Below are 25,648 nucleotides of genomic sequence, written 5' to 3'. Positions count from 1 at the left end.
GGTAGTGGGGGCCTCCAAGATTGTGACAGCCTTCCGCTTTCATGGCAAGGGGGTCTTTTTACTTGCCTTGGAGGCCACCACACTAAAGGCAGTGGAGAGGGGGATTGTGGTGGAGTACGAGTATGTCCCCCTGGAGCTCCTAGAAGAGTTGGGGATCAGGGTCATCCTCAGCTCTTTCCCACCTTATATCCCCAATTGGGCCCTGCTCCTTCATCTTAAAACCCTGGGGACAGCTATCTTCCCAGTGGTGGCTCTCTCACTGGGGTGCCAAGACCCCAGCCTTTGCTATGTGTGCTCATTCCGCCATCAGATCATGATCCAGTTGGTGGTGGGAGCATGGCTGGAGACTGAAGGCATCTCATAATTACTTTTTAGGGGGCCCTAGTGAGGATTTTCTATATACTGGGAGACCTGCAGTGCTTCTGGGGCTGTGCCCTGGGGCACTTGCATCATGAATGCCCCATGGGTCAGGCAGGGAGGGCATCCGCAAGTCCCTCTAGCAATAGGGGTGCCCCACCCCCAATGCCCCTTCCCACTCAGGCCCCCCTGGCACCCCAGCCACAACTACCATCCCCCCATGACCTCAGGGGACCCTGCCCCCCAACCAAGTATGGCAGAGCCTTGGGGAGGGTGGCAGCAGCCAGGGGAGGAGAGAGAGAGCCCCCCCACCCCTGGCCATCCCCCCACTGTAATTGCCCCATTGCCCCAAGTCTCACCTTCTACTGGATCCTGTCCACCTGAGGACTGCCCCATGGCTGAGTGGGTGCAGGTCCCATCAAGGCACAAAGCTAAGAGGAAGGCCAGGGTGCAGCTGGAGCCCTCTGACATAGAGGACCCCACCCACCTCCCAAGAGCATCATATAGGGAGAAGGAACAATTCAGCTTCTGGAGTCCTCCCCAGCTGTGCCTGATACCCCACCCCCAGGGAAGATTAAATGGGTTATTGCAATAGAGGAGGCTTTGGGGCTACTGGATGCTCCTGAACAGGAGCCCATGTAGGAAGCCCCTCACTCCACTGGCCAGGGCCGACCTGCTGAGACAATGGGAGGTGAGGCTGACCCAGAAAAAGGTCTTGGAGCAGAGCCCTGCCCATCTGATGATTTGGGGGAGACAGGGGCCCTGGGGCTCATCCTGGTGAGCCCCAAGGAGGGAGATCCCCTTTCCCAGGACCCTGAGGCAAACACCAAAGGAACCCCAGTACCTGATGGGTCTCTCTTTCCTCCCCCTCCCAGAAAAACCTCACCTCCAGCCTGCTCCATGGTACCGCAGCAGAAGTGGTCAGGGTTGGGTCCCCTGATCAACAAGCTGATCTTGTTGGCAACCCTGCACAGACCCCCAAGGCTCCAGCTCTATCCCAACATCTTGTCAAAGAGCCCCACCCCTACCCTTACCCCCACCCCTGTCCCAAGAGGCTGCAGAGCTCTCCCAATGCCAACCAGAGTCCAGGGTCATAGTGGACTGCGGGGTTCAGATGGTGCCTAAGGAGCCCACTGAGCCCCAGGACCAGGAGGAGGATGCCTGAGAACCAGCAGGCTCCATGGAGCCTGCAGACCTCTCAGTCCCCAGGGGTGAGCTGCTTGCATTTCTTGACTGTGACTACACCCACTTGTCCACCAGCAAGGTACAGCTCACCTTAGACTGCTGGGGAGATTTTGACAGTGTCCTTGCCACTGTGAGGGTGCTGGTGGGGGAAGACAAGGGTCCCAAAAGCTGCAACATATGGATGTATAGGTGGGCCTGCAGTTTCATAGACACCCTCTATACATATGGGAGGGTGCTACATGAGCCGGCGAGCCCCACACCAGGCATTGAGATGTGTGAGGTCCCTGCTGAACCATCTACTCTACCTCCTAGCCATGAGGTCATTTAAGATTGTGACCCTCAATGTCCACGGCTGCAGGAAGGGTCTCCAGAGAGGCCAGGTGCTCTTTTTCCTTCAGGAGGGAGGGTACCCCATGGTATTCTTGCACAAGCCACTGACAACTCCAGCCCATGAGCCTAATTGGAGGCTGGAGTAGAGAGGCAGGGTCTTTTTTAGTCACCTCTTGGCCACCTTTTGCAGGGTGGCCACCCTCTTCTCCCCAGGCCTGCAGCTGGAGGTTCTTCAGGACATTGAGGTTGTGCCAAGTCACCTGCTGCACCTCTGGGTCCAGATGCGGGGGCTGGTTCTGAACTTTCTGAATGTGTACACCCCTGCGAGGGACCCAGAATTGGCAGATTTTTTCCACCAGGTGGCCACATACTTTGGCACCCTCAGCCCTCATGAGTGTCTGGTCTTTGGCTGGGACTTTAACATCACCCTAGATGCACGAGACCAGTTAGGCAGGGAGCAGAACCAGGTTGCCATGGGTGTTCTCGGGGAGATCCTGATGGACTACTCCCTGGTGGATGTCTGGCGGGCCTGTCACCCTACCAATCCCCCTGTCTTTACCAATGTGAGGGTGTGGGAGGAGCAGGCATGCCACTCCCAGTTGGATATTTGGACCAGATTTATATCTCTTTGCTGCACTTTGCCTGGGCCCACTCCTCTGGCATCTGGCTGACTCGTTTCAGCAATCACCACCTTGTCTGGGCCCAGGCCATGCTGGGGAATTCTGGCTGGCCTGGCTTGAGCAACAGGCAGCTTTCCCCTCAGCTTGGAGATGGTGGGATGTGGGGAAGGTGTGCATCTGACTTTTTTGTCGCAGCTACACTTGGGGGCACTCCTGGCAGAAGGAGGTAGTCCGGGAGCAGCTCGAGTGGGAAGTGCTAGAGCTGAAGAGGTGCCTGGCCATCAACCCAACCAACCCGTCCCTCTGTGGTGTGTCGGGAGAGACACTCAGGAAGAGCTTCATGCTCTGGACGACCATCGCACCCATGGTGTTTCTCTGCTTGTGCGTCCAGCTCCTTCAGGAGATGGACCTCGACTCCTGCTTCTTCTATACCTTGGAGAGGAGGTGGGGGATAATGTTGGTGCATGGGAGAGTGCTGGTGCTGAACCATGCTCTGACACTGCTCTGGCCATGCTCTGGCACTGCTTACACACCTTGCCTGTGCCCCTTGTGGTCCTGGTGGGACTCCAGAGATGGGCACTGGGGTTTTTCTGGCTGGGGACAGCACTGGATCTCTGCAGAGGTCCTGAGCTTCCCCTTGTGGGAGGGTAGCCAGGGCCTGGTTTGCCTGTGCATCCAGGTCCTGGAATTCCACCTTCAGGCCCTGCAGTGACTGCTATAAGGTGTCAGTAGCCATGCAGCATGGGGCCACCTGGGGTGCACTTTCCTCTGCCACTTCTGGGGGCTCCAATATGACTGGCAGCTCCTCAGCCTGTGGGGCTTCTCCCTGTAGGACCTGCAAGGGCTGCCAGATTTCTACCAGGACCTCCTCCAGGCCTGGAGGCTGGTCTCCACCTCCAGGTCCCCCACAGCAGTCACCCAGGGTGCTGAGCTGCTCATCGAGCTCCTCCTCTGGAACCCCCAGCTGGAAGTACCGACAGCAGAGGTGCCCTGGTTGTGATAGAGGTTGATCCTGGTTGGTATTACTCGTACTGGAGACCTCCTGGACTATGACAGGTGGGAATGGGTGGACCCCGCTGCATTGGCCCAGTGCATGGGTCTACCCATGACACATGCAAGTAGTGGGACCTGCTTGGTGAGGGAATGGCTAGGGCACCCCAGTGGCTGAGTCTGTACTCTACCCTCATCCCATGAGCCATGAGGGATCTCAGGTGGTGGCTTCTCCATGGAGCCATCACCATGGGTGTGTATGTGGTGAGCTTCATGGACACGCCAGTCTCCTGCCTCTTCTGCAGGCAGAGGGAGACCCTGGCATGCATGACCCTTGAGTGCACCAGGCTGCAGCCCCTCTGCCTCCAGCTCCAGAACCTCCTCTTGAGTTTCTGGTTGAATTTCACCCCCCTACCTTTTTGTTTTTGGTCACCCCAGGCACAGCCCCACCAAGTCCCAAGACCTCTTGGCCAACTTCCTCCTAGCCCTGGCCAAGTGGGCCCTGTACTTAACCAGGAAGGAGGCTCTGGCTGGGAAGGTGCCTGGAGACTGTGGGGCCACTTTCCTCTCCCTTGTCTGTGCACGTTTCCAGGCAAAGCACCAGTGGGCGGTGTCCACCAACTCCTTGGATGCCTTTGAGGACTGATGGGTGTGGCCCAGGGGGCTCTGACCTGTGTCCCCCTCTGGAGAACTTCTTTTCACATTTTGAACCTCCTACCCCCACATCATTCCTACCTTTTTCTTCCTTAGTTGTCCCACCACAAAACAAAACAACCCCCTCAAAACCCCACAAAATTATCAGTTGTATCTTTCAAACTCTGGCCCCACACAGTGGAAACTATTAGGTTACTAGGTGGGCCTTAAGGCCCATGATCTCCAGAAGATACAAACTGACAGGAGCTTCTGAGGCCCAGTCACTTGGTATCTGGCGACTCTAGCCCCTTGTGTCAGCTAGACTGCTGAAGCAGCATCCCAAATTCACTTTTTAAAATACCCACAAATCCACATTCTTCCATAATTAGAACAAAAGAGAGAGAGAAAGGGGGAATTGATCAGATGGGCAATGTTTTATTGCTATATTTGCAATGGTAAAGAAATTTGGAAGCGTACCAGTGTGTCTAGCATCATAATAAAATAAATCCTAAATATCTATATATGTTAATGTTTGTTTTCGGTTTCCTTATCACATGGTGGGTGTGTGATGGGGGGATCCCCTGCCCCCCACAGGGCAGAGCCCCCACCCAGCACATGGACTACCCTGCCTGCAGGGTCCCAGGCCCCCTCAGGGGCTACAGCTCCCCCCTTGCCCCCCATGCTGGTCTCCAGCCCCCTGCTCATTCCCCTGCTCTTCTCCAGCCTTGTGAGGCTGGAGATGAGCAGGAGAGCAAGCAGGAGGCTGGAGAGAATAGGAGAACAAGCAGGAGGCTTTTTCCCCACTGCCCCTCTGTTCATTCCCCCAGCCTCCTGCTTGTTCTCCCAGCCCCCCCAACACTCACCAGCAGTAGCAGAGAATGAGAAGGAGGCTGGAGAGAGCAGGGGAAGTCTCTAGCATATCTCCAGAGACTTCTTCTCCTGCTTGTCTCCAGCCTTAGGAAGCTGGAGACAGCAGGGGAATGAGCAGGAGGCTGGAGACAGCCCCATGATGCTATTTTTCCCCCTGGGGTATTGTTTGACCCCTGGATATCCAGGGGTCTAATTTTGCTCCCCTGCTGCAAATTTGCAGTGGGGGGAACGTTTTTTTGTTCCTGCACATGCCTCTTGCAGCATCTCAAAGGTGGTTGGATACACCCGTGATATTTACTGTGGAGCTAATTAGTCTACTTGCAATAAATGTCCTGTGCAGATGCACCTTGTTGCAAGATTTTTGCTATTGTTTTTATTATAGGCATGAGATTATTAAAATAATCTGAATTGTGGAGGTTGGGTAAGGCATTGTTTGCCCAGTTCTTCTATTTTTTTTCCATGTGTATTTAATTTTTATTTAAAAAAATATATTGTCAACATATCAATCTGTGTTAGTTTCAGTTTTGTTTACTGTTCTCATTTGACTGCACGAGGTCATTTAATCCGAAAGTCAAATTCAATGTTCCTGATGATGGTCAGTTACATTTACTCTTTCAGAACTCATGGTAGAGGTGATGTTTTTTATTAGACCAACTAGATTTTTGCAAAAACCATGAGTTCTGATTCCTTTTGCCTCTAGGCCAGTATGGCTACAACCTGGATACCTGACACATGGAATTTATTCTTTCATGCATTGTTGTGATGGCATCTTGTTTGTATTGCCATGTGCATGGCATTTCCCAGGCATTGCAAAAATGTGTACACCAGATGTAGATAAGGAGCCTGCAGTTGGGTATGTGCTCAGAGAGAGAGAGAGAGAGAGCGAGAGAGAAAGGTAGATAAAGGTCAGAGAAGGATGAAATATGTCTTGGTGCGATGCCTTTCAATGTTGCTTCTTTCATTTGAAAAGAACTTCATCAACTTCAGCAGGGGAAGAGAAAATCTACTATGTATATTAATATATTTAAAAATGAGGAAAAGTATCCATTCATGCTTTTTAAAGAATGCTCTATTAGAAACTTGGAATTTTGTAATTAGCTAATTAGTCAGAAGTGGCAGCACCACTTTAACAGTGTAATTTTTTTCATTTTTCTTCTTTCTGTCCCAAATTCACTTGTCTCAGTATTTTTAATGTGATTTCCTTCCCGTTTCTTTCTCATTTGTCTTTTCAAAAGAACTGTTGTTCAGACATTATTCTTTTGCTTTCTACTCTTTTTTTTCTATTACCTGGTTTTTCATTTCCAACAGCCCTACTTTTTTTTCCTTTGCATGTTGGTGTGACTGATGGACTATAAAGTTTCAGTCACAGCTCAGTGGTTTGAAGGAAGTAGTTCAGGCTGGATTATCACATGTTGATAATTATAAAATAAATCTTGGCATGCCAGGCATGCGAGTCCCTAACAGGCGGCATTAAAAAAATGCTCAGTGGAAACTCAGTGTGCCAGAACTCTGCTCAATCAGCATCAGGTGTATGGGCATTTTTAGAAAAAATGAAGAAGCATAATTTTGTCTTGGGTTTCCAGGATTAAAAGGAAAGGAAAAAAAAACCCACCAAAAATTTCAAAGCAAAATGCCATTCTTCGATTCTTTTCCCTATAAAGCTTGAGTCTCTTCTAATTGACTGAAATCCTTATATTCAAATTTGAGTGAATTTTTGATGTCCCTCTTTCTCAGCTTTAATGTTTCTTAAGAACAACTTGGCTACAGAATAAAATCAAGTGGTGAAGGAGAAAAAAGTAGGAAGAATTTAACTGTAGAAGACAAAGTTACAATATTCAGGTAAAATCAGGGTATTGAAAAGGCACTAGCTGAAAAAAGTCCTGTGACTAAAAGGAGAACTAGAACAAAAGAGTAAACAAAGGTGCTGGGCTCAGACCTGGGTCCTGTAACAGCTGCTATCTTGGACATTAGCTTCTCTACTTTTTGGGCCTTTATATGTCTTATTTGGGGTTTTAATTTTTTTAAATAATCCTGTCATTATCAGATTTGGAGGTGCTAGTGGGACTTTCCTGAAGTCCACTCTGACAAGTTAGGTTAAGACTTACAATCAGTCATCTGGGTTTTCCATTTTGTATGGAAAAATGCAGAAAAACATGGATTTTCTCCTTTAAAGGAAAAAAATCACAATTTTTCCCTTTTTAAAGGGGAAAAACCCAGATTTTCCCTTTTGAAGCAGGAAATCACTGGCAGGGAGCAAGCCATGGGTAGGGGGTGGTGGGTGGGTGCAGCTGAGTCACTAGGGGGCACTGCCCAGCTGTGGAGCCATGGCTTCCCCTCACCCCCATGGTCAGGGGCTGCAGATGGAGCCAGGGCTGTGGACCTCTCCTGTGCCCACCAGCATGGGGAGGAAGGAGGAGAGGGGGAGGTGCCAGGCCCCAGACATGGGTCAGGCGGGGCCTTCCTGCCACAGCACTGAGACTCCCAGACACATGGAGGGTCTGCCTGCCCCAACCACAAAGACAGGGCCCAGGCAGGGCAATGGGCTCCCTGTGCCTCCTGCTGTGCTTGTGCTATTGCAGCCGAGACCTGGCAGACTCCTCTGTGCTGCCAGGCTGGGCTCTTCCCAGCTGGCTCTGGGGGAAGTGAGGTCTGGTCCCAGTGGGGTGGCCTCCACCAGGTATGCTGCATCCTTCCCCTTCCCACCCATGGTCCTGGGGCTTTTTGGGGCTGATCTAACCCTGAGGGGACAGCTCGCTCCACCTGAGGATGCACTGCAGCAGCTGGAGCAGGTGGTGCCAGGTCTGAGGGGTCACCACTGGCCCCTTGCATGGTGACCATGGCCGCAGGGCATTCAGAGGGGCAGCGACACAGCAGGGATCCTGGGGGCAGTGTTAGGGCTGCAGTGTTAGGCCTCCCAGGCTGGAGCTGCTACACGCCCTGGATCTGTAACTGGCATTGGTATAGGTGGTTAGTCTATGAACTGCAAGCTCAAGTGAGTGTATATGGGGGACTGAGTTATAAAGAAAAGAAACACTGGGTTTGAGGTTGGTGGTAATAGACCATCCATCACAGTTTGTTCCATTCTGAGGGGAAACTCCAGTGTCTCCAGCTATGCAGCTCCAGTGAAGAAATTGACTGAAGGAATTGGCTGCAGTAATTTCAGACATGGGGGTCATGTGAAGTCCCAGATGATTAGAAAAAGGCCGACGTAGCTACTTGCACACTACACACATCCTTTCCTCCAAAATTTGGATGACTGTTTTAAATAAACTAGTTTCTGTGCTAGAATGGAGGCATGTGAATGCTAAAATGACTGCTGGGAGCTATGCTGGGCTGTGTGCTTCACAGAGGGGAATGGAGTTCAACCTCTAAGCCAAAAGCTGATGCTAATTCAATAATGGCTGTTACCGTGTTAAAGCTTAAGCTTTTGTTACATTTGTACATATGCTTGCGCTGCAGTGCTGGGTGCTTTTAAAAGTGCCTGGTGCTGTGATGCATGTGTTTGTATAAACAGTGAAATGCACATCAGTGCTGAGAAAATGGCGGCAGTGCGCTTTTGAACTATAACACATCAAAGGTGTTTTAATTCAAACGTGCACCGCCGCCATTTTCTCACCACTGATGCACATTTCACTGCTTATACAAATGTGTGCGGCACAACGCTGGGTGTGTCATCCCACGTGCGAAGCAGACTTGATTAATTGAGTCTGCTCCAAGCCACTGGATTTTGGGTGTATCAGAGCACACAAATGTGTGTATAAATGGCTTTGGTACCTGCAGCTAGTGGGTGGGTAATGCTGACAAGGGAGTGTTTAGCCATGGTGAGTCTATGCTGTGGCAGTTAAAATTCTGGAAAAATCTTTTTTTCTTCATTTTTCCTTCCTAAAACAAGGTGTGAGTGGTATGCAAATAAATGTAGTAATGTATATCTTTGAAGAAGGGAAGAAGGAGGATCCAGGGAATTCTAGATCAGTAAGCCTGAGCTTGATACATGGAAAGATCAGAGAGCAGGTGCTCAGGGAATCTGTTTTAAAGCAGCTAGAGGAGAACAGGTGATCAGAAACAGCCAGCTCACTAAAAGCAAATAATGTCTGACCAACCTGATTTCCTTCTATAATAAGGTGATCAGCTTGGTGGATGAGGGAAGAGCAGTGGATATGATATAACTTGACTTTAACAGGGCTTTGTCACTCACAACATTCTCATTAATAAGCTAAGGAAATACAGACCAGATGAAAACATTGTAAACTGGAAACATCAATGAGTAGTCATCAATGGCTCAGTCTCTACTTTGGAGGGGGTATCAAGTCAGGTTCACAGACTGGAGCACAAAATTTCTTAGCCATAGATGGCTAAGGCTGATTTTCTGTCTGCATGATGGTATTTGCATTTATGGCCACATGCAGATGAAACGAGGGGCACAACACTTTAAAGTGGGTTGAATGCTTTTGCACTGCTTTAATGGTGTTGCTGTTTGCACATGTCAGTGGGATATTGTGCAGTAATTCCAGCCACTGTAGGAAATTCAGTGGCATAATGTGCCTTAAATGTCTTGGGACGCAGCAAACTAAAACTACTTGGAAGAGTTTTAGTTGACTGCCCTACAGCCATGGAGCGAAGCATCAGGCTCTGTGTAGCTCAGGTGCTCTGCAGGAAGCCCATGCAGGCAGCCTGGCAACAGCCTGGGAAGGCAGCCTCCACCCAAGAAAAGGAAAAAAAGTGGCAAGCCTGATTTTTCCCCCCCTTCTGGTGCCTGCCTGAGCTGCACAGGGGCCTGGTGCTTCTCTTTGTGGCTGTGGTGTCCCCCTGGGATAGCCTGATCTGGGTGTCTGTGGGCAGGTGCCGCTTGGGAGGAGGGGGGGGACTACTGCTGCCACGGAGGGAAGCATCAGCCCCCGTGCAGCCCAGGGACCACTTTGATCGCTGGCAGCTCACTCTCCCCTCCTTGCCACTCGAGAGGCAGGTTAGTGCACAGGTGTGTGGATGACATGGGGGTTTACTTGGGCCTAAACTGAAGCAGTGTTTTTAAAAACCCACCACTTCAATTTAGGCTCCCTGTTTTGTCTACACGTGCCCTATGTCTGTAGGTACACTTCTTCCCTTAAAGATATGGTTGTTTTTTGTGTTTTGGAACAATATTTCTTAATTGTCTCGTATGTGAGGTGACACACCCTCATTTTCTATGTTTCTATGAACAGTTATTGTCGTTCTGGTGGAGCATAAATGTATCTCTACTGAGAAATAAGGAGTTTTTCTTTCAATTTTGTATACAAATAAAAATTAGATAAGATATGGTTAGATGAGGTTAATATATTTTCATAATGCCTTGGAAGAAATACCTCATAACTACCTTTACTGTACAATCATTGCAATTCTGGTAAGCTGTAAATTTTCCTCCTTGTTGGGATGTATACAAACAAGCAGCTTTTGTCCTCTTGAATTTAATACACGAATAGAAATTATGAAAAAATATGTCTGAATGTGGTGAATGAGTTTTCATGAAACAGTCACAAACACGCATCTACTGTTTAAAGGTGCTTCTTTTCTATGGAAGGGTTCATCAAAGTCAGTGATTAAGAGCAGGGGAGTTGAAAGATGCTTTTTTCAATCTACCCTGTTATTGAAACTGACTATGTGGCTGCCCACACAGAAAGTGCGCCTTTGTTTTTCTCTCGGTATAGAGTAAGTGCACTGTAAGTCTAGCAAAAAACTATTAAACTCTATTGTTATATGTAATTCTTTACTACTTTGTTTTCTCCAGCCATCTGAACTAAACAAAGGACTGTTAGTATTTGATAGAATAAGCAAGCCATTCTGCCAGTGTCACAGGGTAGCTCAATGCAAACATCTAATTTTTCCAAACAAGTTGAGGGCATGGACAAATATACATTTGCACCACTTTAAAAGGGGAGAAGCTGCTGCTTGTGAGCCAGCATGAACTGTTATGCTGCAATAGTTGCACTGAATAATCCTGCAGAGATTCAAGTTAGTTAATCTAACTTTGACCTTAAATGACGTGTAAATGGTTCACATTTGTGGCCTTTGTGACATAGGTTTGAAGTCTCAGGAAAAAAAAAGAATTTATAGTTTAATTCCGTTTTAACTCTTAGAGCTATAAAAAAAAACCTCTTGAAAATAAGAGTTTTAATTAAGCACTGGGAGTGGAGCCTGGTGTGCATTGTAACGTGACTGTTTAATTAATGGGAAGTTTCAGTTAAGTACAGATTGGATAAATGGGGACATAATTTATCTAATTATTGGCTATAATGCTAGCATTTTGTATGTATAGTTCACTCTTTCAGCTCTATTAATAATGCAGCAAGAAGAGAACACACATTACACAGGATCAATTTTCCAATGAAAGGTCAACCTTAAAGTGCCTGCACTCCTCACTCAGTCTACATTAAACTGGTCTTGAAACAGTTTCCCTCCCCCTCCTTAACTTCTGTAATACAAGATGGTATTTTAGCTCAGAAGCTGCCTCCATTAAGTAAAATGGAGCTTATTTTTCTGGAAATGAATGTATTATGTTTTAGTTGCTGATATTTTCTGGTAGGGATCCTGAAGTCATAGGGTCTCACAGGCATGCATCTTCACCTGCTGGAATGCCTGTTTGTCGTATTTATCAGTTTTTAGTTTTATTTCTGTTTTTAACTTCTTCATTTTGCATGACATATTATGAACAACATCATATACATCAAAGATACGTTGTGTGAGATTCTGACCAAAATAAGTATTAGAATAAATAAAATATACTAGCAATGCATTTCTAAGACTGGTGGTTGACTATTTCTCATTTAAATGAAGTGGTATTCTCTGTCGAGTTTAAATAAGTCATCCAGGCTGGTGAGCCAATCCTTAATTGTCAACTTTTGCTGAATTCTATTTTGGCTTTTAAAATACGATCCTTCTGGTTGCATGTTAAATCCTTTAAAAATAACGTTTTGGCATTTATAGGAAAAAGGTGATTTAGATTCTTGGTTTCAATGAATTCTTTATTAGCTGGGTGATTTATGCAAAATAAATAGTTTGGTTCCCTCTTATTGCTGCTAAGCTGCGGCTGCTGTAGCCATTCAAAAGAAACTATTTATTAAGCTGCCCTGAAGATATTTGTGTGTCTGCTTCCCTCATCTCTCTTTAAAAGCAGTTAATGTCAAGTGGCCAGGTTTTGTTTCCTGTCCCAAAATTCCACATGAATGAGGTAAGGGCCAAGGTTATTTAATTGTAGAGCTGTGTCTCTGGACCTGCTTCCCTTAAGATGGCTGTTAGGCTTGCTCCTTTAGGCATGATCCAGCAAAACATGAAAGCATACAAATTTGTGAATCATATCCTCACCCAGTACTCCTCACTACACATGTTTAAATGGAGCACCTTCCCATATCAAATAACAAGCAGTGTAATAGCATGTATTTCCTGAGTTTGCCTGCTGGAATATGGTATTTGTTCACAATTTTTTGCTTTACTTGTACAATAGTGTTGATTCCCATGCTGCCCAAAGAAATAAGCACAGTTAAAATGATTAGAATGCCTTTAAAAACCCTAAGCAATTATATCCCTATAAAATATAGTCATTGAGCTCAGAGATTAGATGTAATTGAATATTATACTATAAACATGCTGGAACAGTGTAAGAGACTAAAAGAGGAATTAAAACTTAAAATGTCATCAGGCAACTTAATACAAATCAAATATCTTTTAAAATGGCTTTAATCTGTAATGCTTTTATTTTCAAAATCTTTTAGGAATGCACTTCCATTTTGGAAAGTTATTTTGTGCATGGAATTCCACTGTGCTTTGTTAGAAACAACATTTTTGTTGAAACCTGGGTTTTATTAGAAGTATTTCTGTTGGAGTGTGAAGGCTCTGTTTAATAGATGAGGAATGTAGAGTGGGAAGCCACATAAAAAGTAGCCTATTTGTGGTTGTTAAAATGCTTGATTGAAACCATAACTTGGATAATGATGCTATCGCTTAAATTTCAAACAACCATTATGCATAAACTTCAGTGCATAGCAAAAACATGGGATTCTTTTGGAGCAGTTATTTTCCCATTGATTCTGCTCTGCAGAAAGTGGGAAGATGTTGACAGAGTTCTGTAACCCATTTCATGCCAGGAACACTATTTGTGTCCCTGCTATGAAGACTATTTAAACAGATTCAAGAGAGGATTGTGGCAGGAATGATGGTGAAGCATGGATAATAATGTTACTTTTTTGTTTTAAAATAACACAAATTTGCTTATATCATTATGATATTTTGGAACACAACAGCTCTTCTTTTCTAAAAAGAAAGCTTGAGATGGTGAATAGTAACTATCTCATCATAAACAGTTGGTACTGATCACATACTTTATGAAAATATTTTCAGTATTCTGACTTCTTGTATAAGATGGAGGACATATTTTGCATTCGTGTATCTAGTCTGAGATTTAGAGCTCTAATATGACACATGCATGAGTCATGATATAGAAGCTGTTATCTATCTCACTCTTACTGCTACAGCTGAGCTGACTAATGTAGGACTTTTGCCTAGTGGGGATAGGACATTTATTCTGCTCCTACTGCTTCCTAGATACTAACAGAGGTTTAAACACAAATGGAAACATTTCAAATGTCCAAAATACGGAGTAACAAGAATGGCCTAAAGCAGGGTTGTCCATCTTAGCTGCATACGGCACAGACTGTGGGCCCTGGGCTGCACTCTGTGGACTATGTTCCACAGGGGCCACATGGCCTCTCTGGAACTCCAGGTATGTGCATTACTGCATGAGCAGCATGAGACCCCCCGCCCCCACTGCTACCTGAGCCACCTCCACTACCACTACTATGCAAGTGGTTTCCCCTCTCCTCTGCTGCTGCATGAACAATGTGAGCCCTCTTCCTCCTCTCCTTTGCTGCTCCAGGCCCTCCCCCTACCCTTTGTCATCTGTGTGTGAAATCCCCATCCATTGCTATCATGCAAACAGTGTGAGCTCCCACCTATCTCCCCTGCCAACCATGTGAGCCCCCTTGCTGCCACCACCATGCAGGGAATTCCTCCCTCATGTCACTGATATGTGATCAGCAAGCATTGCGTGTCTGAGCCCCCCGCCACAACTAGTGCTGTCAGATAGGCAGCAAGCTCACTAGGCCTCCCACTGTGTTACCTAACCCCAGAGATTCTGGATGCTTCCACAATATCAGGCAGAGCAATAGGAGCAGTGGTGACTGTGTGAGAGCCCTGAGACCACATAAGAATTCTTTATGGACTGAATGTAGACCACTGGCCACTAGGGCTGTGTGAAATAGCACCACTCCGTTTCGACTTCCATTTCGCCATTTTGAAGGGACAGTGTTTCATTTAACTGTTTGGAAGCACCATCCCATTTTATTTTGTTGAAACTGTTTTGCTGTTTCAGTGTGTTTCGATGTTTCACCCATAGGCTATAATGGGGAATCATGAAAATGCCCGTAACTGTCATTTCTCTCCTGATTTGAACGAAAACAGCAGCAAGGGTAGCCCCTGCAGAAGTCACAAAGCCTGTCAAGTTTCAAGGAGATATGTGCAGGGGTTTCTGGGAAACTGCATTTTAAGCTGCTGACAAGCAAAATACATGTCGTGTGTGTCTTAAGGCACAGCAAGGTGAAAACAGCAGGCATGGTAGCCCTTGCTGAGACCATGAGCCTGCCAAGTTTCAAGGAGATAGGTGCAGGGGTTTCTGGGAAACTGCACCTCAAGCCAGTGGTGATGCATAGGGGGTGCACATGTACCTCCTGAGAGCACTGGTGCACCCCTTGACAGGTAGGTGACAGGTAGGGGGGCAGGCAGAAGCGCCGGTGCCCTGCCTGTGAGCACCAGCCAGGGAGTGGCAGGAGAAGTGCTGCTGGCACTTCTGGGAGTGCCACTCACGCTTTCTGGTGGGCATGATCAGCCGTGGGGGGACCCCCCCATCACTGACTGGCCGCTGAGGGGGCACGTGCCCCCCTGATTGAGGTGGCACCAGTTGCCCATGTCTCAAGCTCCTGACAAGCAAAACTTGTAACGTGTGACTTTGTGTGTGTGTTAAGGCTCGGCCTCACTGGCACTGGGGCCTCTATATGACACGGTCGTGTGCTCTAGTGAAGTCTCCTCCTCCCCTACAGCCTCAGCCTGGTCCACTACTTTAAATAACAACAGGCAAGCAGCACAGTAGCACTAGCACCTCAGGCAGCCAAACTGTTACAGAGCCTGTCTTTCCTTTTCTGCAGGAGGTTCTTCTCCAGCAGCAGCAGCTGCCAGAGAACTCTCCCTACCAGCCCCAGCCCTGGGGCTTAGATGTGTACCCAGTGCCTTGCCACCTTCCAGTCAGTCAACTGGGGAGAGGTGCTAGGGCTGTTGGACATGGCATTGGCAGACAAGGTTCTTTGGGTCAATCTGATATCTTTCAGTAGACTAACAGAATAGTTGGAGAAATATATCTTAGCAAGCATTTGGGCTGAAAACACTTCATCAGGCTTGGGAAGCACCTGCAGTTGGTGTGTGTGTTGTTCCTGGATGGAAGGAATAGTAAAGAAGCCAGAGGCTGGCATACAATGCAGGCAAGAAAGCCAGTCAGTGAAAATGGAAATGGAGGCATCAGGTGGTTGGGGTAGGTGGGGGGAAGGGGAAATGTAGCAAGTAGAAGTGGAGAGGTACCTGGGGTGTCAGGTGTCCAGCAAGTTGTAGTGTGTCAGAATTCCAATGTCCATATTGAGTCCATGAGTTTCTGTACCTAGGAGGTTGATGAAGTGTAGTGCATAGGCTCATCTGTGAAAAGTGGTTTGTAAATTCAAACAAGCACTGAACCTCATTAAGCTCATCACCAGAAGCCAACTTCCTACAGCCCAAAAGACACTGAGTGGATCCAGGCCAGTACAGAAACTCATGGACTCAATATAGACATTGGAATTCTGATACACTACAACTTGCCAGACATCTGACTCCCCAGGTACCTCTCCACTTTTACCTGTCCCTCACCCCCTGATGCCTCCATTTCCATTTTCACTAACTTTCTTGCCTGCATTGCATGCTAGCCTTTGGCTTCTTTACTATTCTTTCCATCCAGGAAGAGCGCACACACCAGCTGCATGTGCTTTCTCAGCTGGACTAAGGGTTTTTCAACACAAAAACTGGCATCCCAAGCAGCTAAGCTGAGCTCACCTGGAGCCTCACAACTCCACTGCAACCAGCAAGCCTCAGGCCTGTTAAAGATGTGACGGATCTGGGCTTTCCCCAGCCAGGACTGTGAGTGTATGTGGTGGCTGGAGATTATAAGGTGCCCTGGTAAACATTGTATCCCCTATTTCTTGCTGCCCCGCCCTGATGAGTTTGTAGGCAGCCACAAGATCACCTCTCAGCCGCCTTTTGTGGAGGCTGAAGGGGTTCAGGTCTCCCATTTGGTCCACATAGGGTTTTTTCTGTAGGCCTTTAACCAGACAAGTGGCCCTCCTCTGAACCTTCTCCAGGCTATTCACACCCTTCCTGAAGTACGGTGCCCAAAACTGGACACAGTACTCCAGCTGCAGCCAAACCAACGCCACATAGAGAGGAAGTATCACCTCCCTAGACCTGTTTGTGATGCACCTACTTATGTAAGAAAGGGTGCAGTTAGCTTTACTTATTACCTCATCACACTGGTGACTCATGTTCATTTTGGAGTCAATTATGACTCTGAAATCCCTTTCCACAGTTGTGCTACTTAGACTGGTCCCTCCCAGGCTATAGGAGTGTTGATGTTTCTTCCTCCCCAGGTGCAACACATGACACTTATTCTTGTTAAAGTGCATCCTATTCTGTTCGGCCCATTTCCCTAGCCTGTCCAAATCAGCCTGGATTCGCTCCCTGCCATCTACTTTGTGTACCTCCCCACATATTTTGGTATCATCAGCAAACTTGGACAGGGAGCTTTCTACTCCCTTGTCCAAATCACCTAATGAAGATATTGAATAGTACCGGTCCCAGGACAGAGGCTGGGCAACTCTGCTGCCCACATTTCTCTAGGTAGAAACTGACCCGTCCACTGCCACTCTCTGGGTGTGTCCCATAAGCCAATTTTCTACCCACGAGACTGTGTAATAATCTACATTGCAACTATTTAGTTTATTTATAAAAATTGGGTGTGACACTGTGTCAAAGGCCTTTTTAAAATCTAAGTAAATAACATCTACCTCTACTTCTTCATCCAAGTATTTTGTGACCTGGTCGTAAAATGAAACCAGGTTAGTCAGGCAGGATCTGCCTGCTATGAACCCATGCTGATTGCCCCTTAGCATCATTTTACTCGCTGGCCCCCCACAAATGCGATCCTTAACAATTTTCTCAAAGGTCTTGCCAATGATAGAGGTGAGACTAACTGGTCTGTAGTCATCTGGTTCCTCCTTCCTCCCCTTCTTGAAAATAGGGACCACATTCACCCTTTTCCAACCCTCCAGCACCTGTCCTGATCACCATGAGTGCTCAAACAGTTGTGCCAGTGGATCTGCTCTGAGTCCAGCTAATTCCCTAAATACCCTAGGATGAAGATCATCAGGACCTGTTGACTTAAATACATTCAGCCCCTCCAGGTGCCCCTTTACTAGGTCAGTTCGAACAGTTGGTGGGTTGGTATCTATACTGGGCTTACCTAAGGTTCCAGTGGGATGCGTATTTGCATTCATGTCCAGGAACTCGGATGCAAAGAAATCATTTAGAAGCTTTGCTTTGGCCATCCTATCTGTTACCAGTTGCCCTAGTCCATCCTGAAGGGGTCTAAGTTACCCTGCACCTTCTTTTTGCTTCCTTTGTACTTAAAGAATTACTTTTTGTTATCTTTAACTTTTGCTGCCAGTCTAAGCTCCATTTCCACTTTGGCTCTCCTCACTGTTTCCCTGAAAGCTCAAGCCAAGCAGGCATACTCCTCCTTGGTGGTAGCCCCCTGCTTCCACAGCCTGTAGGCCTCTTTTTTTTCCCTCTAGGCTCTCCTGGATTTCCCTGCTCGACCAAGAGAGTTTCTTTGCTTTTTTGACCCCTTTTACGTGTACTGGGATGGTCCTTTTTTGTGTCTGCAGGATTAGTTCCTTGAGAAATGACCAACCTTCCTGGACTCCCATTTCTCCAAGGCTTTTACCAGTCAGTTCCTCCCTAATAATCTCCTGAGCTTGTTGAAGTTGGCCTTCCTGAAGTCTAGCACTTCCGCCCTACTAGTTATCTTCCCCACCTTTCTCCAGATAGTGAACCCTATCAATAGGTGGTCAATATCCCCTAGGTTATCTTGCACCTCCACATCCCACACTAGGACATCCCCTGTGGCCAGGACCAAGTCTAGTAAGGCATTTCCCCTAGTGGAAATGCATACCTCCTGTGATAAGTGAAGGTCCTGTAAGGAGGTTAGAAATTTTTGTGAACCTGGCTGCCTGTTTCTCCCAGTAGATGTCTGGGAAGTTAAAGTTACCCATGACCAGGTCCTTTAAGAACGCTGCCTGAGGGCAGTCTCAAGAATTCTAGGCCTAACTTGTCTCCCTGGTGGGGGTTTGTAGTAGATCCCCACTACCAAGTCCCTTTCATCCCGAGCCCCCTGTAACCTGACCCATAGTACCTCAATTTGCCCTTCTTCCAGGCCCAAATTAACTATGGAAAACGTATATTACTCCTTAACATAGAGAGCAATGTCCCCCCACCCCACTCTGTCCTTTCTGTACAGCCTGTACCCCTCAATGTCCACTACCCAGTCATGGGTAGGATCCCACCAAGTTTCTGTTAGCCCAACCAGGTCAAATTCTTTATCTGCAAGCGGGACTGCAAGTTCCTCCTGCTTGTTCTCCATGGTCCTAACATTAGTATAGAGGCATCTAAGCCCCCCAATTGGTGTCCCTGCTACTTCCCCATTCTGATGCTTAGCGGGCCCCTTGGTAGTTACCTGAACTGTTTCAGTGCCTGGCTTGAGGTTTGTCATTACTGGCCTCTCCCTGTTGTCAACATCCCCGTCCCCTGACAAACCTAGTTTAAAGCTTGACGTAAGAGATCAGCCAACCTGTAAGAGAACAGACTCATCTTTTGGAGAGAGATGTAGCCCATTTCGCCCGAACAAGGCCTTATCTTGGAAGTGCAGGTCGTGGTCAAGGAATCCAAACCCCACACAATGGCACCAGCTCCAAAGCTGTGAGTTGACCTCTCTAATGCAATTGTTGTGGTGCTGTCCTTGACCGCTGACTAGTAGGATGGATGAGAAGACCACCTGTGCCCCCAATGCTCTGAGCCTAGCTCCCATCACCATGTAGTCACTCATGACCCCCCCGAACTACTCTAGGGTGCATCATTAATTCCCACATGGATGAGGGCCATGGGATAGTAGTCAGAGGGCCTAATCAGGTCTGGAATCCTTGTTTTGTTGTCTCAAATCTGGGCTGTCTATTTGGACATCTTGAATCTTGAGATCCTTGGTCCTGGAATTTCCTGGGGCTACGGTGCCGCCGGCAGTCCCACCAGGCCTCCCAGCCCTGGCAGGGTGCAGTTTAAGTGGTCATGCCCAGGACCTGGGTCCTCCTCCTTCCCCATAGCCCCTTTCCATACCTCTAAGTTTGTCCTGGCACAGGAGCTCAGCAGGGACATGTTCTTCCCCTGATGGCTGTTGATACAGTTAGTGCCCCCTCCAGCTCTGAGAGCGGGGAACTAAATGGTGGTGAAACCCAAAGGTAAAAAAAAAAAGAAGGAAGTGCGGCCAGAGTGAGGAGGGTAGCACTTGCTCCATCTGCATGTGGAGCTTGGGGAACCCCAGCAGCAGGAGCTTCACCTTTAGGAACACCAGCTGCTCCACCAAACCAGGATCCAAGCAGGTGTGGTGGGGTGTCACTATGTCACCAGCAATGCCGAACACCCTCTCACTTGGAACACTGCTTGATGGACAGGACAGGTGTTTCTGGGCAACCATGGCTAGATCCGGCCACATGTGGCTGCGGCTTGCCCAATAGGCCAAGGTGTTGCACAGCAGTGGCTCCATGTCCTTGTTGAGATAGACAGCCATCAAGGCCTGAGCATTACCTGCTTGATGGTGGGATCTGGTGCCTCTGGGCTTCATCATGGAAGCCATACCCTTGGCCCACATTGGCAGCACCTGTGGTGGAAGAGGAGACTGACTGGTGGATGGTATGCTGGCATGGGACAGTGGTCCCCCTCTTCCATGTCCTACCATCTCTGCTGTTCTGGCTCCCTGACTCTCTTCACCAGCACCTCTGTCCACTGATTCAGACTTTGACTGCTGCATATGCTGCCCTTCACCCTCAGGTCACACATGGCCAGCATGTGGATTGCAAGGGATCAAACCATTTCCTGATGCCCTCCTTCAGCCAACTCACCAGTGTCTGCACATCTGGTGACAGCGGCTTGTCCCAGCCAGTAACATTGATCCCCTGGAACTTCTCCATTTGCTTCTGAAGCTTCCTTACTACAGGGATCACCTGGCTAAGGAAGGCGTTGCCAGCATTGAGGCTGTCAGTGGCCTTGAGGAAGGGCTGGAGGACCACCAAGATCTGGGAGAAGGTATCCCACTCAATTCTGTTAAGGGGGTTGCTGATCCCAATCTCCATGTGCAAGGCCATCTCATGGATGGCCTTCTGTTGCTCCACAAGCCTCTTGAGCATCAAGTATGTGGAGTTCCATCAAGTCTCCACATCCTACATGATTTTGTGCTGTGGGATGTTCAGCTCTGCCTGTTTGTCCCGCAGCATCTTGCCCACTTTGATGCTACGGTGTAAGTAGCCTGCCACCTTCCTGCATTCTGAAATCAGTTTGCTGGTGGTGCTGGTGCCATTACTGGCAGCCTGTAATGGGGCTCCCTCCCTGGCGCCATCTTCCTAATCATCCACACCTTATGTGGGGCACCCTTGGAATCCTTCTGTCCTGCTCTAATCTCACCTACCACGTCTTGTTGGAACTTATTATGAGAGCAGGAGACTGCCTAGTCTATTGGGTATGTTGGGGTCTCTCCTAGAATGGCCTGACCCATTTTTGTTCAAGCTAGGCCTCCCTGTCCAAACACACCATACAGTGTTTGACTCCGAGGCTCTAGTTTTTCCTTCAAGTGCCTGGAGGCTCATGGTTAAAACCAGGGGTGACCCACCAGTCCTGACAACGACACAACCCCCCCATATATGTATGTATGTATGTATTCTTGCACACACACCCCCAGGTGCACCAGGCATCCCTGGCCCTTTTAAGCTCATCCTTCCAGTGCTGGGGTTCATCTTGTCCCAAAAACTGCACCCTCACTGGTGCTGGGGTTCCCACTCCAGAGTAGGCCCCCAAAAATGAGGCCTCCTCTGTTCCCTAATAGCTTCACCCAAACCTCCAGTTGTAAACAGTAAACAGAAAGCTCAAGCCCCTAGGCCGTAACATAAATTCAGGCCATCTGGCTATAACAACATTTGCCACTCCAGGGTTTGTCCATCTCACTGGTATTGCCTTGTTCAGTCATTCAGGCCCTGTCCTTTTCCTCACTCCAGCAGAGTTCCTACCCCTATGGCTGCTGGCAGGGAACTCTCCCCTGGCCTCAGCCCTGGGGTTTAAATGGGAGCCAGGTCCTGCCTCTTCCAGTTAGCTCACTGCTGACAGGTATGAGTCACTGGCTCCTTCCAGTTGCCCTAGCAACCAGCATCTGGGCTCCTTCCTCATTGCTCCCAAGAGTAGCAGGCACCTTAGTGCCCTGCTACACAGCCCTGTCCCCCTCCAAGGTGTCCCTGACAGTGAGGTGGAACTTGCGTGCCACATAGCGGATGCCAACAAAGTTGTCATCAGGGACCGCCTTGACCATATTGGCCCCATTGTCGGTGACCATGAACCCATAGGTGAGCTCACCCTGCCCAATGAACCACCCCTGCACCAAGCGGTTCATGGCCCCCATGATCTCAGTTGCTGTGTGGGACTCATCCATCACCTCAGCTTGAAGGAGAGCCCAATAATGGCCTGACTGGTCACACCAGTGCCCTGTGAGGGAGAGGTAGGCATGATCTCCATCCCAGATGCTCTAGATGTCTGAGGTGAAGTGTAAGGCCACCTATGGACCTGTCTTGTGCAGCTGATCCCTCAAGTACTCCCTACATGCCTCATACAGGGAGGGCACCACCGTCCTGCTGAAGAAGGTGCATGTGGGCACTTGGTATGATGGGGCCACAAGTGCCATGAGCTGCCTGAATTCTGGCTGTTCAACTGAGGAGAAGGGCTGGCTATCAACAGCAAGCATCTTCCCAGTGCTCTGGGTGACTGCACTCACCTTGGGAATGTGCCCCACTGTGGGTCCACCTTTCCCCCAGTGTTCCAGGGTGGCCTGCCTCTGTTTTGGGGGGATGAGGGCTCTGGAGTGAGCAGGGGGACTTCTTTTTGGGCATACTCCCACTGGTACCAGGCTGAGGAGGAGCAAGGGCAATGGGGGGTGCCTGTGGAAATGCATCAGCATCCTTGTGGTGCCCTGGCTGGTTTTGGCTCAGCAGTGCAGGCCAATAGCACATGTGGGATCATTTGCCAGCTCAAAATGATTCTAGATCATACTACCCCCTCGCTTCTGGGGTGCAGGTGCATATGCAGATGATGCCTTTCCCCCCTCCTCAGCAGGCAGAGGCACAGGAACAGGAGGAGTGGACTCAGCTGAGCCACTTGCCTCCACAACCTCTACATCAACCTCCTCTGAAGTGCCTTCTGGGGAAGGAGACCTGGCTCTAGTGTTGTCCTGTGGGGTCAGGCCAACTCTCAGGATCTCAATATCTCGCTGTTAGACAGGAGGGCATGGTGTACAATTGCACATGCACACATGCAAAAATCAATTAGGTGCATACACCCACACACACACATACATGGATCACTCATTCATATATCATGCACACAATGAGATACACACACACACACACACACACACACACACACACACAAACACAAATAAATAAATAAATAAATAAATGCCAGTTCACGCATATACCACCCACCTACACATACCCACAGGTGAGTTCCTAACTTGGGTGGTGTGGTATGTATGTGTGTGCTTAGGGTACTTGGGATACCTAGGATACTTGGTGCTATGGGAGGGGGAATCAAGGGTCAAAGATCTCCAGAAGGAGGGGAAGGAGGGAGATGGATGGGGTTTAAAATGAGAGTGATAGTGCCAGGAGTGAAAGTTGCTGGGGCCAGGATTAGAACTGGCAGACTGGAGGGGAGCTGGGGTTCCTTAAGATCAAGTGGCCTCAGGGTTACTCAAGGTCATTGGTACGAAGGAAAAAGCCCAGTGGCAAGGAGGAGACAGGCAGGAAAGAGAGAGAGGCAGAAAGCTGGGAGATTGGGGCTGGAAACTGAGGTAGAAAGTTGGGAGATCAGAGGGCAGGTAAGTGGTGGCAAGGAGGAAACAGTCAGGAAACAGACAAAAACCCAACTCAGGATTTCAAAATAACAGATTTATTAAACAGACAACACACTACACAGTCCCATGAAGTTATTGTTTCTCTCTCACACACACACACACACACACACACACACACACACACACGCACAAGCACTCACAATAGCAGCAGGAGAAAGAGACTCAGTGAAAGGGTTGTAGTCCAGGTAAGGAAGCGAAACAGAGTCCAAGTCCTTGGTTGAAGAGAGGGTGGGGGTCATAGCTACCTACCTATCCAGGCTGGAAGGGGGTCCTCGATTGCCAGTTGGGGTCTTTGTCCATCAGGTATTGTCCATAGCAGGTGGATAGGTGGTGTGGCATGTTGCTGGTCCAGATCAAGAGGGCATCCCAAGGAATCAGTCTTCACTACCCCTTTTTATGGGGCGGACCACCTATGGTCTCCTATGGGGAGGGCATGTCCAGGCAAAGTTAGCCCTGTTCCAGAGGGTTCCAGATGTTCATACTGAGCATGTGCAGCCTTGGCACAATTGGGGGTTGCTGGTTTCTGCAGCAGTCTTTGTCTTCCAAATCTTGAGCCAGGGAGGGTCAATGCAGGGTGATGGTTGGGTTGTCAAGTTGATGGTTCAGTCATTCAGAGGAAACTATTTTTAGACCTACTGCCATTGTCTCTCAAGCACCCTCATTCATCCCCATTCATTCAGGAGTCAGTTTACATAGGAGGGGTAGGTATGAGTCACACAGTTACAACAGAGTTACGGTAGGGTATGCCCGGGCAGGGGACACAAAATGGAGACTTGACATTACAAGATGGAAACTTGACATTATTTTACAGACACAGGCCTAAACCATACAGTATTAATATGAAACAATAAAAATCAATGCAAAATACAATATAAAACTTTAAAAATCAATACAAACTTAACAGAACAATATTTACAATATAAAAAGGGGCTTATTACAATAATACCATACAAGAACTTAGCTTACCTAGTATTACTTATAATTACTTATAAGGGATAGAGAGGGCAGAAAGAAAGTCATAAATGGTTAGGGTAGGAGAAGGGAGTGTATTTTTAAATAATAATACGTAAGCAAAACTGGGGGGGTTTCTATATTAGGGGAAACTTGAGGGATGTGGAGCACATACTCAGATGATTCCCCCTCCTTCCCCAGAATTTCCCTTGCTATGGTACTCAGATTCAGATCCAGCTAAAGCTCTTCCTCTGGCACTGGAAGGCTCAGGATGGGAAGTGAAATGTGGGTGGAGGAAACTGCATGCTGGTGGTGGTAGTGGGAGGGTTATGGCTGGTGCTCTTGGAGGCGATGCAGACTCAGGCAGTGGCACTGCTCCTCTCTCCTTGCTGCCATTAGAACCAGAAGCCCCATGCCTGCTACTTGTAGGAATGAGGCTGCATTTCATTTGGGGGTGGGGCGGTAACTTGGAGTTCTCCCTCTACCTCATCTTCCACCCCTCCCTGAAGACTTGCCAGCTGCCTTTCTAGCATGCTTCATAGTGTGTTTCATAGTGTGTTTGGTGTGGTGGAAAATCTGTGTGTTCTTCTGTAATGTAGTATGTATTTATGTAATATATATAGATAATTGTTTGTATGCATTTATGTAATAAATAAAATATATAAATGTAATTATGCATTCCTGTATAAATTCTATATTATAATATGCAATATATGCTGTGCCTCCCTGCACAGTGAATGGAATGCACACTGTGAGAGGAAGGACAGATTCCTTTTCTGAGGGAAAAGAGTCAAAATAGACTAACAAAAACAAAAAGAGGATTTTAGGGAGGAATAAATTGAAAGGAGTGAATATAATAAATGGTATTAGGAGAGAAAAAGGTATTGGATCCCACTTGCTAGGAACAGGCTAGCAAGTAGGAAGTTATAACTGTTCTCTGATGCTACTGAGCTGCTGGAAGGCATAGTTCAGTAAGCTGACCCCAAGGCATAGAGAAAGCTCTGTTCAAACAATGCTTTTTATGCTTTTTTTCTGTCCCTCCCTCAGAGCACTGGGATTGGAAGGGACCTCACAGTCACTGGCCAGCAACACATGTCAATATTAGAGCAGTTCTTCCCCCCTCTTCACCCTCCCTCTCCTTAGTTTCTCTTTAGCTGCAAGCAAGCCCAGCTTCGAAACTCGAAACATCTTGAAACTTTCAAAACATTTTGAGTGCCCTTGTTTCATTTCAATGTTGTTTCCAAGCCTTTCATTTTGTTTCAATTTAGCTGTTTTGAGCTCGAAACAAGTCGAAACAGCGTCAAAATGAAACACCCGTTGAAATTTTGCACAGCCTTAC

General features: G+C 47.9%; 1 long non-coding RNA gene across 1 annotated transcript; it reads left to right on the top strand.

Annotated features, from left to right (window-relative positions):
- Nucleotides 1–23,675: 23,675 nt before the first annotated feature.
- LOC109312446 lies at nucleotides 23,676–25,375 on the top strand. The gene is made up of 3 exons (XR_002101818.1): nucleotides 23,676–23,688; nucleotides 23,953–23,958; nucleotides 25,261–25,375. It is a non-coding gene; the product is annotated as an uncharacterized LOC109312446 (long non-coding RNA).
- Nucleotides 25,376–25,648: the final 273 nt, after the last annotated feature.

The sequence above is a fragment of the Crocodylus porosus genome, unplaced genomic scaffold (assembly GCF_001723895.1).
Source record: "Crocodylus porosus isolate Cpor-Errol unplaced genomic scaffold, CroPor_comp1, whole genome shotgun sequence".
Taxonomy (NCBI): Eukaryota; Metazoa; Chordata; order Crocodylia; family Crocodylidae; genus Crocodylus; species Crocodylus porosus.
The sequence above is the reverse complement of the archived record's forward strand: the minus strand, read 5'-3'. Positions and strand labels throughout refer to the sequence as shown.